Below are 8,412 nucleotides of genomic sequence, written 5' to 3'. Positions count from 1 at the left end.
TCCCTTTTAGTCGTTTGAAACTCACTCCTTATCTCTAAGGTAGACAAGTTAGAACTTCACCATCCCGGATTCATTCCTTTGCTCACGTTGATCTCTCTTAATTCTCTCGAATTCAAGAATCACTTTCTAGACAAAAGGTTGTCTCTCGATGCCCTTACAGTGTTAAGGCAAACTATTTAAACTATGAGCAAAACAGTCAAAAGCAAACATAATTCATCATTCATAAACATAAAATATTGTTCATGCAAAACAAAGTTTAACACCAAGTAAAGCATTCATGGTGTTATCAAAGATCATCCAAGATTAAATCGTTTAATATAACCCCAAATAAAATAAAAGTTTAAGATCAAAGGAAGAACGACTCTCAAAACCGGGGGCTCTGTTACGGTAATCCTGATTAGCACCACGCCTGGCCTGGTGATCACCCTCTCTTGAGGCCTGATCACCGCTCTACTATCATCTAGCTATGGAGGACACCAAGGAAGACTGGGGGTAGACGAAGGGAAAGCATTGCAGTTGCTTGCTCACGCCTAAGGTAAAGCTCTTCTTTCTTCTTCCTTTCCCTTTTTCTTTTTGCGGCTACGACTGGTAATTATAAGGAGAATCTACTAGGGCTTTCCATGCTTTTGGAGTTTCTTTAATTAGCATTTATTAATTTCCCAAACTTAAATAGGAAAGGTGGCTGGCGGTTGTCCAGATATTCAAGGCTAGCTTGCACGTGAAGCAGGTCATCCAACTGGCATGTGACATAGGCGGTTTCGCCATATTTGCTTCAGACTTCTTTAGATAAATATTATCTCGGTGAGATAAATCTGCTCCTCACGTTTTCATCTGCTCCATTGGCTTTGCAACTTTTCATTGCAACGACTGAAATGTTCTTTCTTTGTAGAATTCCTCCACAAACACAACTCAAACAACCCCTTCTCCTTAGCAGCATCATTTAATCCAAATAAATCTTGCCTAGCCAAAACTTATCCACCACAATCTATATGTAACTAAATGTAACTAAAAATGTAGTACACACTTTGTTTAGACGAGCAATAACTTAAGTGAAAAGGTTAAAATTTAAGTATTTTATGGAGTTATCAGCTATGGTATGGGTGATGAAATAAAGGATGGTTGGTGAGGATAGAATCTTAGAAAGACCAAGGAAGAACCAGTTCTACAATGAGCATAGACCTAGCCTTACAAATCTCTCTAAAGGGTGGTAACAAAGGACTTAGACCCACTATCTATAAGGAGATAGGAACCACAAGTATCAAAGAATAGGGGTTGATGCCACAAGTAATTAACTTACTTGATAAGTCGATAAAAGTCACAAGGACTTGAGAAAATAGAATAATCTCACTTATATTAAAATGAAAGGTGTGGAAATCGATACATAATGGTTCGGATAGACCTTGTGTCTCTCTAAGATGACATAATTAATTAAATAACATAAAAACATAGGTGTTGGATTGGTTGACAAGAGGGGGCATGTTTTACGGCCGAATAATGCTTGAGTTCCTTCAAGTTAGCCCCAATTTGGAGGAGAAAGGATACTTGGCTGAATGGTTATGTAGCCATTCATCTTGACATTTAAAAGGGGCACACACATAGCACATGGATTGGATGGTCACAAAAAGTGCACATGGTTCTCTGGGAGGCTTGTGGTGTATCCTTATTTGTAGGATGAATACCAAGCAAGTGCAGCAGCCTTGGGCGTGCGTTGAGCTATCTTCAAACTTGCATGTGTCTAGCTAGCTAGCAATGCAAGGGCTGGTGGTGAAGGATCTTCTTAGCCATTATCTCCCAAGCTTCCTAGCAGCACATTAAGCTATGTTCAGCTACATTTGATGTCACTTTCAGCAACCTGTCTTTAAATAGTCCAACCAACTGAGATTAGCAAGCCTTGAGCTCCTCCAACTGAGTTGAGCTTCCCATTGTGCTCCACGAGCTGCCATGATGTTTATGAGCTAATTGTGAGATGCATATGGATCCCAAATACTCCAACAAGTTGCCCAATGTGTGTCACACTCCTATGTATCTACATGTGCAAATAAAATAAGGTAAGTCAAAGGCATTGAGCTTGTATGATCCAATTACCTTATTGTCGTGCATGATTATGATCTTGTGAGCTATGAATACATGACATGAGCTAAGTATATCATTATATAACATATGTAAGCTAATGTATAAGACCTAGGAGCTAAAATGAATGCACATGAGCTAACAAATGAATGATTAAACATGCTTCCATTTCATGAATGTAATGAATCATGCTTAAATGATTAGAAGATTATTCTAACATACTTAACATACTTAAAATAACAATGTGCATCAATTATAAAGATGTGTATATGCTAAATTATTCTTTAGCTATTAAATAACATAACTAATAACCTTAGCATGATATCTATGATTATAGCATAGATGATCATAATAATATAAAGTAAGTAAAATATTAACTTGTTCAAGAATACTCTCTTTGCATGAAGTGAAAACATGATTGCATCACGTGGTGCCTATAAGTACAAATCATTTCATTTGTTGTTTGGACGACCAGGTCAAATTGACAAGCGAGCTATCCATGAAGGATTCATCAATCAGTTCTCATTTGCATATAAAGAAAATAATATTACATTAGAACCTTTTTTACCAAGCCAAGTTCTTCAAGATCAAATCCTTCTAAGGAAAAACATTGAAGCAATGAAAGGGAAACTTGAAGACAATGCAATTAAAGGATAACATTTGAAAGAAAGTTTGAATGAAGGTAAACATTTTGAAATTGAGCAAAACGTTGGATTTGCAATTGAGAAAGTTGAAAAGGATGAATTTAGAGATAAAAAGGATAATGAAGAATATATTTTAACTAACCTTACTCTTTATTCTATTATTCATTTTGTTTTATAGGGCAATTCAATAGATGTGTCTTTTCACTGAGATGATTCAAGAATAAAGACTTTTGGAGAACTAAAATAATGTGATACAGATTAGAAACCAAGACTGTCTTGCATTTCCAACCTTCCACCAAGTTCACGAGGGACTTTTATATAAATTGTTCATTTTCTACTTTGCATTCCTTATGTTTATACTTATATCATATATTACATATATCATTCACTATGATATGGATATGGATATGTTCATATATATACATTTTATTAATGGTTATAATAATAATTTTTAATTCGTTATAATATAGATTTTAATTATTATTATAACCTATAGTTCACATATTTATATTATATACATTGCTACTTTATATTAGTTCATATACTTAAATTTAATTTTATGTTTCTTTTAGGTTTCAACGTCTACAACAACTTAGCATCTGAATTTGAGCTTAAAAAAGTACAAAGAGCTAGGGAGACTTATATAGGATTATTCAGGAGAGCACGAAGATCAAATGGTGAAAAGTTTTATGTTTCCAAGTGATGTTATAGCTGGATTAAGCTGAAGATTTGAGCTAGAAGGAGACTTTAATTCAGCTAGCAAGCTACACTAATATCATATATGACTAAAAGACATCATATTTGTGAAAAGTTAATTTTTCTCAAATTGTACGTTTTTGTGAATAGGTGTGTTTTCAGGTCATACCTTTACATAAGGAGTTGCCACATGAACCAACACATTAAGGAGCATCAATGGTCAACTCATTATCAGCTCACTCACCTTGCAACCTACCTATTCATGAAGAGGTGCCTTCCAAGCATCATGAACATTCATAAAGGTGTTTCCATGGAACGATGTCATTGAAGAAAGGTGTGCATCGGTGATGTCAATTCGGTCGAAAAATTCTTCAATTGCAAAGAAATATGAAGAATTCAAGGTGAATATTCGGCCTAGTCACATACGTATTTCACAAGGAGGATTTTGGCTCCAAAGTGAATGAGCACAAGTCTATTCGTCTAAACAAGATGCATCTTCCCTTAGCCGAAACATCATGCCTCCATGGAAAAGTTAGCTGAACCATCTCCTTGTCAAAGGACTTGTTCATTCATTCCATTAATTATGTATATTCAAATAAATCATGTACCTTACCGAAACATCATCTAATTATTCGGCCAAACTTTTTTCTAGCCTATAAATAGGCATTTTCATTTCATTTGTAATCATCTCATTTTCTAATCAAATCTATTGTGAGTTAAATATCTCTTTCATGTTCTTTAAGAACTATATCAATTGAGAAAGTATTTTCTATACTTGTGACATCATTCTTTTGACCTTGATTCTTGTAATTCATAGATTAAATATATCGTGAGCTTAAGACACTTCTACCATCCATCAAGCAAGTTTATAAAGAACGGGGCTTTGCTACTTAACATTGTTTCTTCTTCGGCAAGTTTGAGATACTTTTCATCACCATAGTTGTCCATCCTCATCAACATCATCTGCCCTCTTCATCAACACTATTGAATACCATCCTCATCATCATATTTATTCCCCTACCAACTATTTCATAACTTCATTTCTATTTCATTTACTTAAGTTTTTATATTATTTCAATTTCTAATATTTCATTTAATTGTCCTTTGTTGCACCCATACTTAAGATTCAAGATCATCATTTATTGTCTATCATAGATCGAAAATACAATAAGGCTATCTATTCCCTTATTCCTGAAGTGTGTAGATTTGCCTTACATGAAGCAATATTCATAACTCAATAGGATTGACACAAACAATGCCATTGGCATGCCACATATCAAAACAACAAAAAGAAGTGCAAAACAATTTCAAGACTCTAACAACACACAAAAGAGTACAAGAATAAGACAAAATAACAAAAATAAGAAATTAAAGGAAAGAAAAGAAAAGAAAAACAAAAGAAAGTTCATTGCAATTCATAGATCAAAATAATGGAGGCATATCTACATCAACCATACTTGAAAGAGATATCATTATTGTGTCTCTAGAAAAGGTGTAGCAAGTGTTGTTCTTGGATTGTAAGTTTACCATTTTTTACTTTCATTTTTCTAAACCATTTCCTTTATTTCTATTCTGACCTTAAATTGTAGTCGACGCACACAATAAATAAAGAACATGTTTTAATCTTGAGTTAGTTCTTTTAAATGACATAACAAGAGAGATTGAGTGGTAAAAGGCATACTAAGAGAGTGAGATCAGAAGGGAAATTGATAAAAGTCAAATATATATACTCGAGTGCAAACACAAGAATTTAGTGGAGTGATCTATCAACTTTCTTCGGAGTGAAACTGTGAGGATTTGTGAGTGTCCTGGTAAGGTTTTGTTTATTTGTTATTAACTCTAACATTGTCTCAAAGTCATCCCATAGAAAATACAGGTCATTCAAACTTACAAATGCAAGCATTTATTGGCAAAATGATGTATATGTTTCGTGAAGCATTTGATGCTCTTCATGAAAGAATGCATCAACGACAAGCTCCACAGCAAGCTTGAAACAATGGTTCTCATAGGAGACAACAACCTCTCCAAGAAGATAACATTACATCCAATTATGAAGAAGAAGAACACGCAACATTAAAAGGACCCAAGAGTGGTAATGTTGATGACAACATGAGTAACATCAAGATCAAAATTCTACAATTTCAAGGGAAAACTAATCCCAAACCCTATCTTGATTGGGAAACCAAAGTGGAACATTATTGTAGTTGTCACAACTATTCAGAATTAAAGTAAGATTGCCAACCATGGAATTAATATATTATGCCTTGATATGGTAGTATCAAGTTACTACAAGAAGAAGGAGGAATGGTGAAGACCAATCTCAACTTAGTACAAAATGAAAGGTGCAATGTAGAAACATTTCATTCCCATTCATTACCACTGAGATTTGTTTCAAAATTTGCAAAATCTCAAACAAGGAAATACGAGTGTGGAGGAATACTATAAAGAAATAGAAGTGATAATTATCCAAGTCAACATCGAGGAAAACCATGAAGCAACCATATCAAGGTTTCTTACAGGACTTAATCCATAAATTGCCAACACCTTGGAGTTATACCATTACATTGAAATTGATAAATTATACAAATGGCTATGAAGATAAAAAGGCAACTCAGAATGAGGTATACATATCGTAATATCGTACCTACTACTTCAAGATGGAGCTAAAACAATTTGAAGAAGTCCACTCCTACTCCAAACAAAGAACAATTCAAATTTTCCAAGTCAAAAAAATCAACTGTGAAAACAACCAAGGAAAGCCTACATCTGAATGTTCGAGGGACATCAGGTGCTTCAAATGTCTGGAAAGAGGGATTGTTTCTACATAATGTCCCAATAGAAACACGATGTTACTTGATGGAAATTGCGACTGATGTGATCAAAATAAACAACATAAATGGACTTGCATATCCAACCTTTCACAATAATCAAAGGGGGATTTTCTTTAACTTATTCTTTCTTTATACCATAGTTATGATCATATTTTACATGCATTACATTTATAGCTATGATGATGATATTATGTAATGTATGAAGTTAGTATTATGAACCATATATTTATATGATTATATCTTATATTACTTAGCTTATAATATACTTTATTTTGTAGGTACATGTTTGACCATATGATGGGAGCTAACTAAAATCTAGTATTGGAGTCCAAGAGCTATGAAAACTTGACTAGGACAACTCAAGAACATTTTGGGACAAAGTTGTCAGTTGACCCCCGAGCTCATAGCTGACTTGACCTGGACTTTTAAGCTAGCTAGAGACCTCATTTCAGCTAGAGAGTTACATTATCATCTTCACCACACATAATACTTCAAATGTCATCTAGGTCAATTTTTGTGGATTCGTACCTTTTCGCGAAGAGTTTCCATTCCGAGAGGTGCCTTTTCATAATGAGTTGTCCTACGATTCATACACATGTCCTTCGTCTATGGCCAGGTCATCTTTAGCTCATCTTCATCTCAAACACATGGGAAATAGCTCAAATGATGAAAGGTTACGTACAAAAACATGACCTTTCATAATAAGTTGTTGCCCTATTGATACCACGTCACTTAGACGCAAGATGGATGCCATGTCACACCTATCTTGTTGTTTATCTTCACGCCAATGAGGAGCCACACCATAAGCACCCTATGCCACCCATGTGAGTGCCTCATGACCAGCCACCCATGTGCCATGCGTGTGGACGAAATTGGTACCAAAGTGAAGGGGGTTCTATCTATTCAGTCAAAGCATCTCCTTGCTTAAAAGTTGGCGCCAAGATGAATAACAAGGAGACCATTGACCAAGGACATCTCCCCTCATCCAAGCATCATTTACTTTCATTTTAAGACATGTATTTTGCTGAAAAGCCTTGTATCTATTTGGCCAAACCCCTTGCAAGCCTATAAATAGGCTATGACATTCATTTGTAAACACAACCCTTTGATAATATAAATCTTTATGAGATTATTCTCTTTTTAAATTTTTTTCAGAACTATATCGATTAAGCAAGCTTATTTCTTAAGTTTGTGGCATTATTCCTTCCATTGATACTTAGAGTTCCTAGTTCCTATAACTAGTGGCTTCATGTCCTTGCTACCATCCCTTATAACGACTTATAAGAATCGGGTCTTTGCTCATCTATACCATTGGTTCCTTCTTAGTCTTATAAGATAATATCTTTCTATCACCATTCATGCCTATCACCACTATTCTATTTCATCATTTCTTTATCCTTGAATTATCCTTCAATAATAAACAAAGCATACGTCCAACATCATCATTTGGAGGCTGAATTCATCAACTCTTGAAGGATTCTTCTGCAACATACTTTTGATAACATTTCTATCACTTTCATTTCTTTTATTTCCAGTCCATTTCTTATCATTTCATTTCTTCCTCCCATTTCTTATTTCATATTTCCATTTAATCATTTCGTTCTTTTTAATTGTGCATATTACTTATCAATTCAAAGTGTAGCATTTGGTGTCTCTCCTAGATCGGGAAACAACAAGGCTACCAATTTCTCCATTATTGAAGAAGCTTGAATAGCCTTACATCAAGCGGTAATCAGAGCTTTGTTGGATTGACATTCAAAGTGCTGCAACAAAAACAAAAAGAAATAAGAAAAAGAAAAGAAAATACTTCTACAACAAATTTGGAGTGCAAAAGAAAGAAAAGAAAAAGAAAAGAGAAACAAGTTACAAAGTACATTCAAAGATAAGCACATTACAATCTGCCCAACAACAAACTAGAAGGAGGTATCCTTGTTATTTCTTGTGAAGGAAGATAGTAAGTGTTGCAACTTGAGTTGCAAGTATCTTCATTTTCTTACTATTTTATTTCCTTATTCTTTCATCTTTTCGTATTTCATTACCTTATCCTATTTCTTAAACTTTTCTATCCTACCTATACCATAACCATTTATATATCCTAACCATTTCTTTTTATGCCGATGCACAAACTAAGAAACTTTCTCAATCTTGAGTTAGTTCTTTAAAAGGACCCA

The sequence above is a fragment of the Hibiscus syriacus genome, unplaced genomic scaffold (assembly GCF_006381635.1).
Source record: "Hibiscus syriacus cultivar Baekdansim isolate YM2019G1 unplaced genomic scaffold, ASM638163v2 tig00003126_pilon, whole genome shotgun sequence".
Taxonomy (NCBI): domain Eukaryota; kingdom Viridiplantae; phylum Streptophyta; class Magnoliopsida; order Malvales; family Malvaceae; genus Hibiscus; species Hibiscus syriacus.
Note: the sequence above shows the minus strand (reverse complement) of the source record.